General features: G+C 45.0%; 1 long non-coding RNA gene across 1 annotated transcript; it reads left to right on the top strand.

Annotated features, from left to right (window-relative positions):
* The first annotated feature begins 264 nt into the window (after window positions 1–264).
* On the top strand, window positions 265–8704 carry LOC139276350 (uncharacterized). Its single transcript, XR_011595912.1, has 2 exons — window positions 265–755; window positions 5897–8704. It is a non-coding gene; the product is annotated as an uncharacterized lncRNA (long non-coding RNA).
* Window positions 8705–10843: the final 2139 nt, after the last annotated feature.

The raw sequence follows: 10843 nt of genomic DNA, 5'->3' as shown, positions 1-10843 counted from the left end.
CTGTCTGTCTGGGTCACTGTGGAAGAAAGAATCTATGAATCCATGGCTTATGAAAGAGGGAAGGGTTAAATTCTTTTTATTAGCTATGCTTAAAGAAATAATAAGACTAGAAAATAGCCACGCTTTTTAGCCTTGAAACTTACAGATGCAATTAAATGACTATCTGGTATTAAAAGGGAGTCTCCTTAGACTGTGAACAGAGAAAAACTATGCAAGGACAGATAGAGTGTGTACCTCCCGAGACGACCTTTGCACTCGCGGGACGAATGAATAAGATTCCTTTTCTATTTCTGTATTCAATTTCTGGATAAAGATAAGTGCAATTTGCTTGTACGACAGAGTTCTGCCTTGGTACGGTCCAAGCAAGCTCTCCAAGATATCTTGTTAGCTTTAGTAATAAACTTCTCTCGAAGCAACTTCTGAAAGTCTCCGCCTGAGTTAATTTAAGCTAAATAATTCCTCGACAGATTCTGGCGTAGTCCGGCAGGATCTCTAAAAAAAAACTAGATCCAAAAGAACTAAATTTAACTTTTAAAGAGAAAAGAGGAATATTTCCTCGACAGATTCTAAAGAAAAGAGGAATTTTTAAGGACCTTCCTAGCTGAAAGGAGGAAGGTGCCTAGGCCGTCCTAGCTGAAAGGGGGACGGGCCGCCGAGATCCCCGAGAGGGTGAGGCATAAGGTAGCTACCGCTAAGAAGCTAAAATAACAAGAAGGCAAAAGGAGACCCCGAGCTGAGCGGAAGAGAGAACACCGGTGAGCGCTTTGTAAATTATTGTATATTTTGTAGGATTGTCCTAACTCTCATTTCAGAAAAGATCGCGAGACGTTGCACCCGGAAGAATGGGAAACGGCTCTAGTCGAGCAGGGCGCTCGCGCCCAGCTCCTAGAAAAGGAAAGAAGGACGACCTCTCAACTGAAAGAATGAAAGTACATCCTAAGACTGAGAAAAGAATCAGTAAGGTAGTAAAGCGGACACTGTAATTAAAGAAACAGGAGACGACAGATACGCGGTAACATTTAGTAGCGATTTGTACGGTTGGTCTGACGGGGATTGGCCATATGGAGGAAGTTTTAAATTGTCCTTAATTGAGGAATGGAGACAGACCACCAAAGATGGGGCGGGGGACCCCACTTGGGATAAAGATTATATGGAGAATTGTTTTAAAAAATGGACAGAGGTGGCAAAGAGGTACCAGCCCCTAAAAATCAAAAGAAAGAGGAGGAGGGTAAGGAGAAGCCCCCTCCCTCTTACAGCCCCCCCCCGAGTGCCCCGGTTTTGACCGCTTCCCCTGTCAGCTTATACCCCCGTCTTCCAACCACCGAGCCGGATGATTGGCAGGAGATTATAGAAATAGTGGCCGCCCAGCTGGATAAGACAGGCCGATTCCTCCACTATCCCCACGAACACAAGCCCCCGTGTAATGATCAGAACAACGGCTGTCCTAAAGCCCTGGACACCGGGAGAAGCTCGGGATATGATATCAGCTGCCCCTAATCCTGTTAAGAAGCCAGTAGCCTTTCACAACTGGCTTGAGCAAACCTGTACCATTTATTAAAGGGAGCTAAAAAGCATGGAGATATAGGGGAAGTCACCCGCTGCTTGCAGAAAGCAGAAGAATAGATTTTGCAGGCAGATGGAAAAATAGTTGGGACGAGCATGCAGGAATACCGATGGATCAAAATGAACCTTTGGCAGTGCAAACCTTGTTAAATTGTATGTTGCCACAACAAGCAAGAACATACAAAATAAGGGTTTTGGACTGGCAAGGAAAAAGTTGGAAAGAGACAGTTACAGTACTGGCTAACATGGATAGAGAGGGACTATTTACCTATAAGGAAAATAAGGCTAAAACAGCAGGTCAGTAAATCAGCAAAAGGGACGAGGACAGGCACAGAATAATCAGCATCGGGATGCCCCGGAGGCTTAGTGGTACAGGCGCCAGCCCTCCGCTTATCGGCAGACATAGAAGAAAACCCTCTAGCAGTAGTAAAAGTAGGAGACACTTATGTGAAGTTCCTGGTGGATACCGGTGCTACTATGTCTTCTGTACCATCCTCTGTGGGATTATCTGTAAGCAACACCACCGTCTTAAGTGTGGGTGTGGCCGGTATCCCCATGAAAGAATTTTTATCTGAACCTACCAAATTGATAATTGAAGGACAATCAGTTAATGATGAGACTTTGATAGTCTCTAAAACAACACCTCTCCCTTTATTGGGAAGACAGACTTTGTGCAAACTAGGAGCCACAATTTATTGCACAAAGGAAGGAATGTACATGGAGCTCCCTCCAAATAATATTCATCAGTTCTTTAATGGGATTGAAGAAGAGAAAAGGGAGGATAACAAAGAAAAGGCTACCCTCTATTGTTGGCAATTGATTGGCAACTTCTATTCCCCCTTGATACATGAAGTTATACAAAACTTAAAAGCTAAATTTGACTGTAATACTGAAGAATTGATGTATATAATTTTGACAAGCTTTGAGGCAGTTCAGCTTCACTGTACAGCCTGGTACACTCGACAAAAAGCTGAAACTTACCAGTGTTTGGTACAATCCTTTTAAATAGAGAAGAAATAGTAGAGGCTACGCCCCGCATTTATTTTGGACCAGAAGGATTGGGGGTAGCCATCGATTTGACACCCTTACAGCAACAGCGGTTTAGAGAAGCGAACTCGACACCTCATCTGACCTTGGCTACAAAACCGCCAGCGAAACCTAAAGATATGGGTCCGATGATTGTAGGAATAGAAAGAGAAAAACAGCAACACGGCTATCAACCTTGGGCAGTAATAAAATTGCAAAATGTTCAGATAGACTTTATCACCCACAACAGGGGGATTCTCCAGTGGAAAGGTAAAAATCATGCCTCCACTTTTGAAAAACAGCAACCCCCGGAACAACCAAGCCCTAAGCTGCCACTGGCATTGAATCAAGTATCTTCTGAACTTTGGGCAAAGCATAACAATCATGTTGGGCAAGTACATTCTGCCGTACCCCATCGGGTACAATTGATAAAGAACGCCGTGTTACCAAGCATTAGGCAGTACAGACTGCCTCCAGAGGCAGAAAATGGGATAGAGCCAGTCATTTCTGCATTGTTGGAACAAGGAGTTTTAGAAAAGACACAGAGCCCGTGTAACACACCGATACTGCCCATACCAAAGGTTAATAGGCCGAATGAATGGAGATTTCTGCAAGATCTGAGAGCTATTAATAAGATAGTAGTCCCTATCACCCCTGTGGTACCGGACACCAACATTATACTATCTGCTATACCACCAACAGCAACTGTCTTTACTGTGATAGACCTGTGTTCAGCCTTTTTCTCCATCCCGTTAAATCAAGAAAGTCAGTATCTGTTTGCTTTCACCCACAAGAAGCAGCAGTACACATGGACCAGGTTGCCCCAAGGATACACCGAAAGCCCCGCAGTATATGCAGCAGCAGTAAAGAGAGACCTCGAAGACTGTTCATTATCAGACCAGTCTGTACTGCTGCAGTATGCGGACGATTTGCTTGTGGCTTCTAGCCACGGATACAGGTGCATGCAAGATTCCCTGAAACTGTTACAGCACCTATGTGAAAGAGGGCACCGAGTGTCGTTACCAAAGTTACAATTTTGTCAGACTCAAGTCCAGTACCTGGGTTTTCACATATCTCAAGGGCAGAGGCAGCTAGGACCAGAAAGAATTCAGACAATTCAAAGGGCCACCATACCAAAGACAAAGAAGGAAATCTTGTCATTTTTGGGGATGGTTGGGTACTGTAGACAATTATCGAGAATGGGATGCGGTCCTAAGATCAGCTGCCCTAAATGATGCCCCACCCAAGGTGGAGTGGACCCCAGAGAGAGAGGAGGCATTTAAACAGTTAAAGAAAGCCATTACTAATGCTCCGGCGTTGGGACTTCCGAATTATGGTAAACCTTTTCAGATGTATGTGAATGAGAAGGAAGGATTTGCAACAGCAGTACTAACCCAAGAACATGGTGGGGGAAATAGACCAGTTGCTTATTATTTGTTTTTGCTGCCTCCAGTAGTAAGGGGAATGCTAGCATGTCTACGTGTTGTAGCTGCTACTGCGGTCATGGTGGAGAAGTCGGTACCTATTGTCTTGGATCATCCATGTACTGTCATTACAGCCCATGCTGTGTTATTACTTTTGAATTCAGCTGCCACACAACACTTTACAGCGTCTCGAAGAACAGGTTATGAAGTATGACTGCTGTCACACCCTAACTATACCTTTCGATGTGCACCGGTAGTGAACCCAACCACCTTTCTTCCTACTAAAGAAGTAGAGGATCCAGACCAGCATGATTGTCTGTTAACGGTGGAAGTAGCCACCTTACCAAGACCAGATTTGCTCACAGAGCCCATGGACAATCCTGATCTTATTCTCTATACGGATGGATCATCACATAGGCCGTCGGATGATTTGTTTTTGGCAGGCTATGCTATTGTAAACCCCCACGAAACTGTTGAAGCATTCGCCCTGCCTGCCAGAACCTCGGCTCAGGCTGCTGAATTGTTTGCCCTCACTAGAGCTTGTATAATAGCTAAAGATCATACTGCTAATATCTATACTGATTCTAGATATGCATTCGGTGTGGTCCATGATTTTGGACAACTGTGGAAAAACAGAGGCTTTATCACCTCTGGTGGAAAGCATATTAAGCACTCTCAATTGGCGCTTAATCTATTAGACGCCATTCAGTTGCCAAGTAAGGTCGCCGTTATTAAATGTGCAGCTCACACAACCGGTGAGGATGAAGTATCAGTAGGAAATAGGAGGGCTGATGAGGCAGCCAAACAGGCCGCTTCGGCACAGGCAGACTGCCTTCAAGCAGTCTCAGTCTCCCCTCCACAGGTACTTGACATCCAACAACTTAAAACAGCCCAACAACAAGTTACCATGCAGGAAGGAAGAACTTGGGAAAACCAGGGTTGTTTTAAAAAACGACATTTGGTGTCACCCTGATGGGCGAACTGTTTGCCCTAGATCTCTATTTTTGCCCCTGTCTCGCCTAGCACACGGTCAGGCTCACATGGGCAAAGGAGGGATGATACATGCTATTAATGCACAGTGGTATGCACCAGGAATAACAGTAGTAATTGAGAAAGTTGCTAGAACATGCCAAATTTGTCAACAAAATAACAGAGGTAAAACACCTGCTGGATATGATCATCTACCCCAACCAAGTATGCCCTTTGAAAATTTGCAAATTGACTTTGTCCACATGCCTCCAGTATCAGGTCTCAAGTATCTATTAGTCATAGTAGATATGTTCACAAGGTGGGTAGAAGCGTACGCCACTAGGAGAGACGATGCCCGAACAGTAGTAAAAATTCTATTTGAAGAAATAGTACCAAGATATGGAATACCTATGGGAATCAACAGTGACAGGGGAACACACTTCACAGGAAAAATAGTGCAAAACCTTGCAGAAGCGTTAGGGTTCCAGTGGAAGTTACATATACCATATCAGCCACAGTCCTCGGGAATGGTAGAAAGAGTAAATGGGATAATAAAATCTACCCTTACCAAGGTATGTCAGGAGACTGGACTGAAGTGGCCAGAAGCCTTACCATTAGTATTGTATACAATGAGAAACCAGAAAAACCGAAACACTGGGTTGACACCACATGAAGCCTTATTGGGAAGACCAATGCCTACTGGTGTAAAACCACCACAGTCAGATGAAAAAATAGCATTAATTTGGAATGATGAAAAATCACTAAAGTATGCTCAGGCCATGTGTGAAATAGCAAGAAGTCTGCATGAACAAATAAAGCAGACACAGGTGCCCCGTCGGAAGGAAATATGCACCTTTCAGACCTGGAGATCAAGTGTTAGTAAAAACATTAAATAAAGAATCCTTTTCTCCTAGGTGGAAAGGACCGTATCAGATAATTTTCACAACACGAACCGCTTTGAAGTTGGAAAAGCACCCGAACTGGGTGCATGCGACCCGCTGTAAATATTATTTCCCCGACGAATTACAGCCGAAGGAAAAGGCATTGAACCAGGACGTACTACGGTCGCCCGACTAAGAAAACAGCCATCTTCTAGCTGAAGAACTGTACCTGCTCTTGTATTAAATATTTGGACTTTAAATTATTGCACAAAATTCACGGACGGATGTCAGAGCTCATTTGTGTGCCAGTTTGGGCCTTTATTATTTGGGTCACTGTTACTATCGTGTGGACGTGTTGTTATTGTAACGACTTATTTCAAGAGTGGTATAGAAACAAACAAGAAAGGGAAGATGGGAAGGGACTCTTGGAAAAATAAATGGACGTTAGGTATACTGATCATTTTAGCGACAGGGAACTCCCGGCAGGAGGAAGAAGTCCTAAAAGAAGGAAGAGTATGGAAGGGAAATATGGTATGGGAAAGAAGTAATAGTATAAGGCAGCAAGGCAATTTTTTGTGTCCAGCAGGCCAAAGTTGTATAGTAGGGAATTTTACGGTACGATGTGAGGCATGTGGAATGAAGGAAGAAAGAGGGGAGTTCCAGTTTATATTGGGGAAAGGGTATCGGTTGTTAATAGAATTCCAGGCCGATGTGTGGATGAGGTGTACCTGGAGCACAGGGAAAAACAAGAGATGGATGCACATAGGAGGGCCGGACGAGAGAAAAGACTTCCTCCGTTATTCATTTACAGGTATGGGAGATGGGCAGCAGATGTTGTGCATGAATAACACCCCAGTGAATGGAGGAGACCCATTTGTGGTAAAATGGTCAGTAAAAGAATCCGGCCACCTAGAAGACCGAGACCCGGGACATCTAAAAAGGATACTGACCACTTGCATCCCAGTGGTAAGATCCCCAGGTGTATTAAATCTAACAATACGAATTAAATATCCCCCAAAGAAAGAAGATGGTTGCCACACAACCAGTGTTAAGGTATCTTTTGAAAAAGAAAGACCCCAAAGAAAGAAACGGGATGTGTTAGAGACTGTGTTAGGTGGAGTGGGAGCAGGAATTACAGATATCAGGTTACGTCCTAAATGAAAGGGATTTCATTTGAAGGGATGAAGGGATAGAGAAGGAAATAGAGAACCTAATGAAAGAACAACAGGGAGTAAACAAGTACACCCATTGCCTGTTTAAAGAAATGATCAGACAGCTATTAAGAGCCGAGTTAGAAAGGAAAATATTATCCTTCCATGCTAACACATGGGAAAGGCTGCTGGAAATTAACAAAAGGGATAAGCTTCTTAATTTAACCATTAACCCTCAAAAAAGATATACCAGTTGTAATTCAAAAGGATGTAACGTTACAATGGAGATAGTAAGTATGACACGAAAAGAAATTTGGTGTCAGTTCCAAGTAATGCCCCAGCTGTTTGGACAGAACTTCTGGTACCCAGAATTTAAAGGAGATTGGGTCGATGAGAAGAATATGACACATCACCAGAGGGGATGTGCTAGGTGGCCATTCGGAATGATATGTCCCTATCAGACCGCCATATACGAATCATGCTCACTGCAGCACTCCAATGGAGTATGTAAATGGGAATTAAAGCTAACCAATGACACTGATATAACAGAAATAGGACAGAATGAGATCTGTGTGACAGGAAATAAACCTGTCGATCTGGATGGAATTTTGTATAAACCCCCCATTAATAAATGCGTGAGAAGAGTCTACACCCTGTATGATCCTGAAGTAAAAAGAACTTATACCTTTGGGCAGTGGAAAAATGTAGAAAATTATCTGTCTGTGCACAAGATTGAACCCTTACCCCCCGTAATTAATCTGACCAGACTGCACAATTTGATACGGAATGACAAGAAAATTGAGGAAGCTCTGTCAAAGCAAGGCAGAGACATCCACCAATTTAGAGTCGAAATGAGTTACAAGAAGGGGCAACTAGTGAGAATCGCAGATGAAGTCACCTCTTTGACAGTACACCACTGGTGGGATGTGTTTACCGCATGGTCCCCAAGAGCTACAGCAGTACTGAAGCTCGCTATACACCCCATAGTAATCGTAGGTGTGGTTATGCTTGTATTATTAATAATCCTTTGCGGAATGTGGATAAAATTAAAAAACGTAATTAGTCAAGTAATAGGCCTGCTCTCCGAAATAGAAAGAAAAGGTGTATGCATGAAAGGAAGGTTAAGTGGCTTAGAGGAAAAGGTTGATGAAGACGATTATCTCCAAATGCGACCCTATCCTGAAGGGTATACACCCCCTTTTGCTAAAGAAGAAAATATAGGAAATTGTGTTGATCTAAAAAAATAAAAAGATCAACAAGGAGGGAATTGTGGAAGAAAGAATCTATGAATCCATGGCTTATGAAAGAGGGAAGGGTTAAATTCTTTTTATTAGCTATGCTTAAAGAAATAATAAGACTAGAAAATAGCCACGCTTTTTAGCCTTGAAACTTACAGATGCAATTAAATGACTATCTGGTATTAAAAGGGAGTCTCCTTTGATTCTGCTTATTAGACTGTGAACAGAGAAAAACTATGCAAGGACAGATAGAGTGTGTACCTCCCGAGACGACCTTTGTACTCGCGGGACGAATGAATAAGATTCTTTTTCTATTTCTGTATTCAATTTCTGGATAAAGATAAGTGCAATTTGCTTGTACGACAGAGTTCTGCCTTGGTACGGTCCAAGCAAGCTCTCCAAGATATCTTGTTAGCTTTAGTAATAAACTTCTCTCGAAGCAACTTCTGAAAGTCTCCGCCTGAGTTAATTTAAGCTAAATAATTCCTCGACAGTCACTGTCTGTCTGGTCACTGTGACTATCTGGGTCACTGGCTGTCTCAGTCACTGGCTATCTGGGTCACTGTCTGTCTGGGTCACTGAATATCTGGGTCACTGTCTGTCTGAGTTACTACCTGTCTGGGTCATTGTGACAGGCTGGGTTACTGTCTGTCTGCGTCACTGTCTATCTGGGTCATTGTCTGTCAGGGTCACTCTTTGTCTGGGTCACTGCCTGTCTGGGTCAGTGTGACTGTCTGTATCACTGGCTGTCTGGGTCACTGGCTGTCAGGGTCACTGTGACTGTCTGTGCCGCTGGCTTCTGGGTCACTGGCTGTCTGGGTCACTGTTTCTGTCTGGGTCACTGGCTGCCTTGGCACTGTGACTGTCTGGTCACTGGCTATCTGGGTCACTGTCTCTCTGGATCACTGTGACTGTCTGGGTCACTGGCTGTCTGGTCACTGTCTGGCTGGGTCACTGTCTAACTGGTTCATTGTCTAGGTCACTGGCTGTCTGGGTCACTGTCTATCTGGGTCACTGAATATCTGGGTCACTGACTGTCTGGATCACTGTCTGTCTGGGTCACTTTGAATGTCTGGGTCACTGTCTGTCTCTGTCACCGTGACTGTCTGGATCACTGCCTGTCTGGGTCACGGTCTGTCTGGGTCACTGTGATAGTCTGGGTCACTGGCTGTCTGGGTAACTCTGACTGTCTGGGTCACTGTCTCTCTGGGTTACTGTGACTGTCTAGGTTACTGGCTGTCTGGGTCACTGTCTGTCTGGTTCACTGTCTATCTGGTTCATTGTCTAGGTCACTGGCTATCTAGGTCACTGTCTGTCTGGGTCACTGAATATCTGGGTCACAGTCTGTCTGGGTTACTAGTTGTCTGGGTCATTGTGACAGTCTGGGTCACTGTCTGTCTGCGTCACTGTCTGTCTGGGTCATTGCCTGTCAGGGTCACTGTCTGTCTGGGTCACTGCCTGTCAGGGTCAGTGTGACTGCCTGGTTCACTGGCTGTCTGGGTCACTGTGACTGTCTGCCACTGGCTGTCTGGGTCACTGGCTGTCTGGGTCACTGGCTGTCTGGGACACTGTGACTGTCTGGGTCACTGGCTGTCTGGGTAACTGTGACTGTCTGGGTCACTGGCTGTCTGGGTTACTGTCTCCCTGGGTCACTGTGACTGTCTGGGTTACTGGCTGTCTGGGTCACTGTCTGTCTGGTTCTTTGTCTATCTGGTTTATTGTCTAGGTCACTGGCTATCTAGGTCACTGTCTGTCTGGGTCACTGAATATCTGGGTCACAGTCTGTTTGGGTTACTAGCTGTCTGGGTCATTGTGACAGTCTGGGTCACTGTCTGTCTGCGTCACTGTCTGTCTGCGTCACTCTGTCTGGGTCATTGCCTGTCAGGGTCACTGTCTGTCTGGGTCACTGCCTGTCGGGGCCAGTGTGACTGTCTGGATCACTGGCTGTCTGGGTCACTGGCTGTCTGGGTCACTGTGATTGTCTGTGCCACTGGCTGTCTGGGTCACTGGCTGTCTGGGTCACTGGCTGTCTGGGACACAGTGACTGTCTGGTCACTGGCTATCTGGGTCACTGTCTCTCTGGATCACTGTGACTGTCTGGATCACTGGCTGTTTGGGTCACTGTCTGTCTGGGTCACTGAATATCTGGGTCACTGACTGTCCGGGTTTACTGTCTGTCTGGGTCACTGTGAATGTCTGGGTTACTGTCTGTCAGGGTCACTGTCTGTCTGGGTCACTGTGAATGTCTGGGTTACTGTCTGTCAGGGTCACTGTGAATGTCTGGGTTACTGTCTGTCAAGGTCACTGTCTGTCTGGGTCACTGTGACTATGTGGGTAACTGTCTGTCTGGGTCACTGTCTGTCTATGTCACTGTGACTATCTAGATTACTGACTGTCTGGGTCACTGTCTGTCTGGGTCACTGTCTGTCTGGTCACTGTGACTATCTGGGTCACTGGCTATCTGGGTCACTGTCTGTCTGGGTCACTGAATATCTGGGTCACTGTCTGTCTGAGTTACTACCTGTCTGGGTCATTGTGACAGGCTGGGTTACTGTCTGTCTGCGTCACTGTCTGTCTGGGTCATTGTCTGT

Source organism: Pristiophorus japonicus, chromosome 11, assembly GCF_044704955.1.
Source record: "Pristiophorus japonicus isolate sPriJap1 chromosome 11, sPriJap1.hap1, whole genome shotgun sequence".
NCBI lineage: Eukaryota > Metazoa > Chordata > Chondrichthyes > Pristiophoridae > Pristiophorus > Pristiophorus japonicus.
This window is presented reverse-complemented; position numbering and strand designations above follow the sequence as displayed.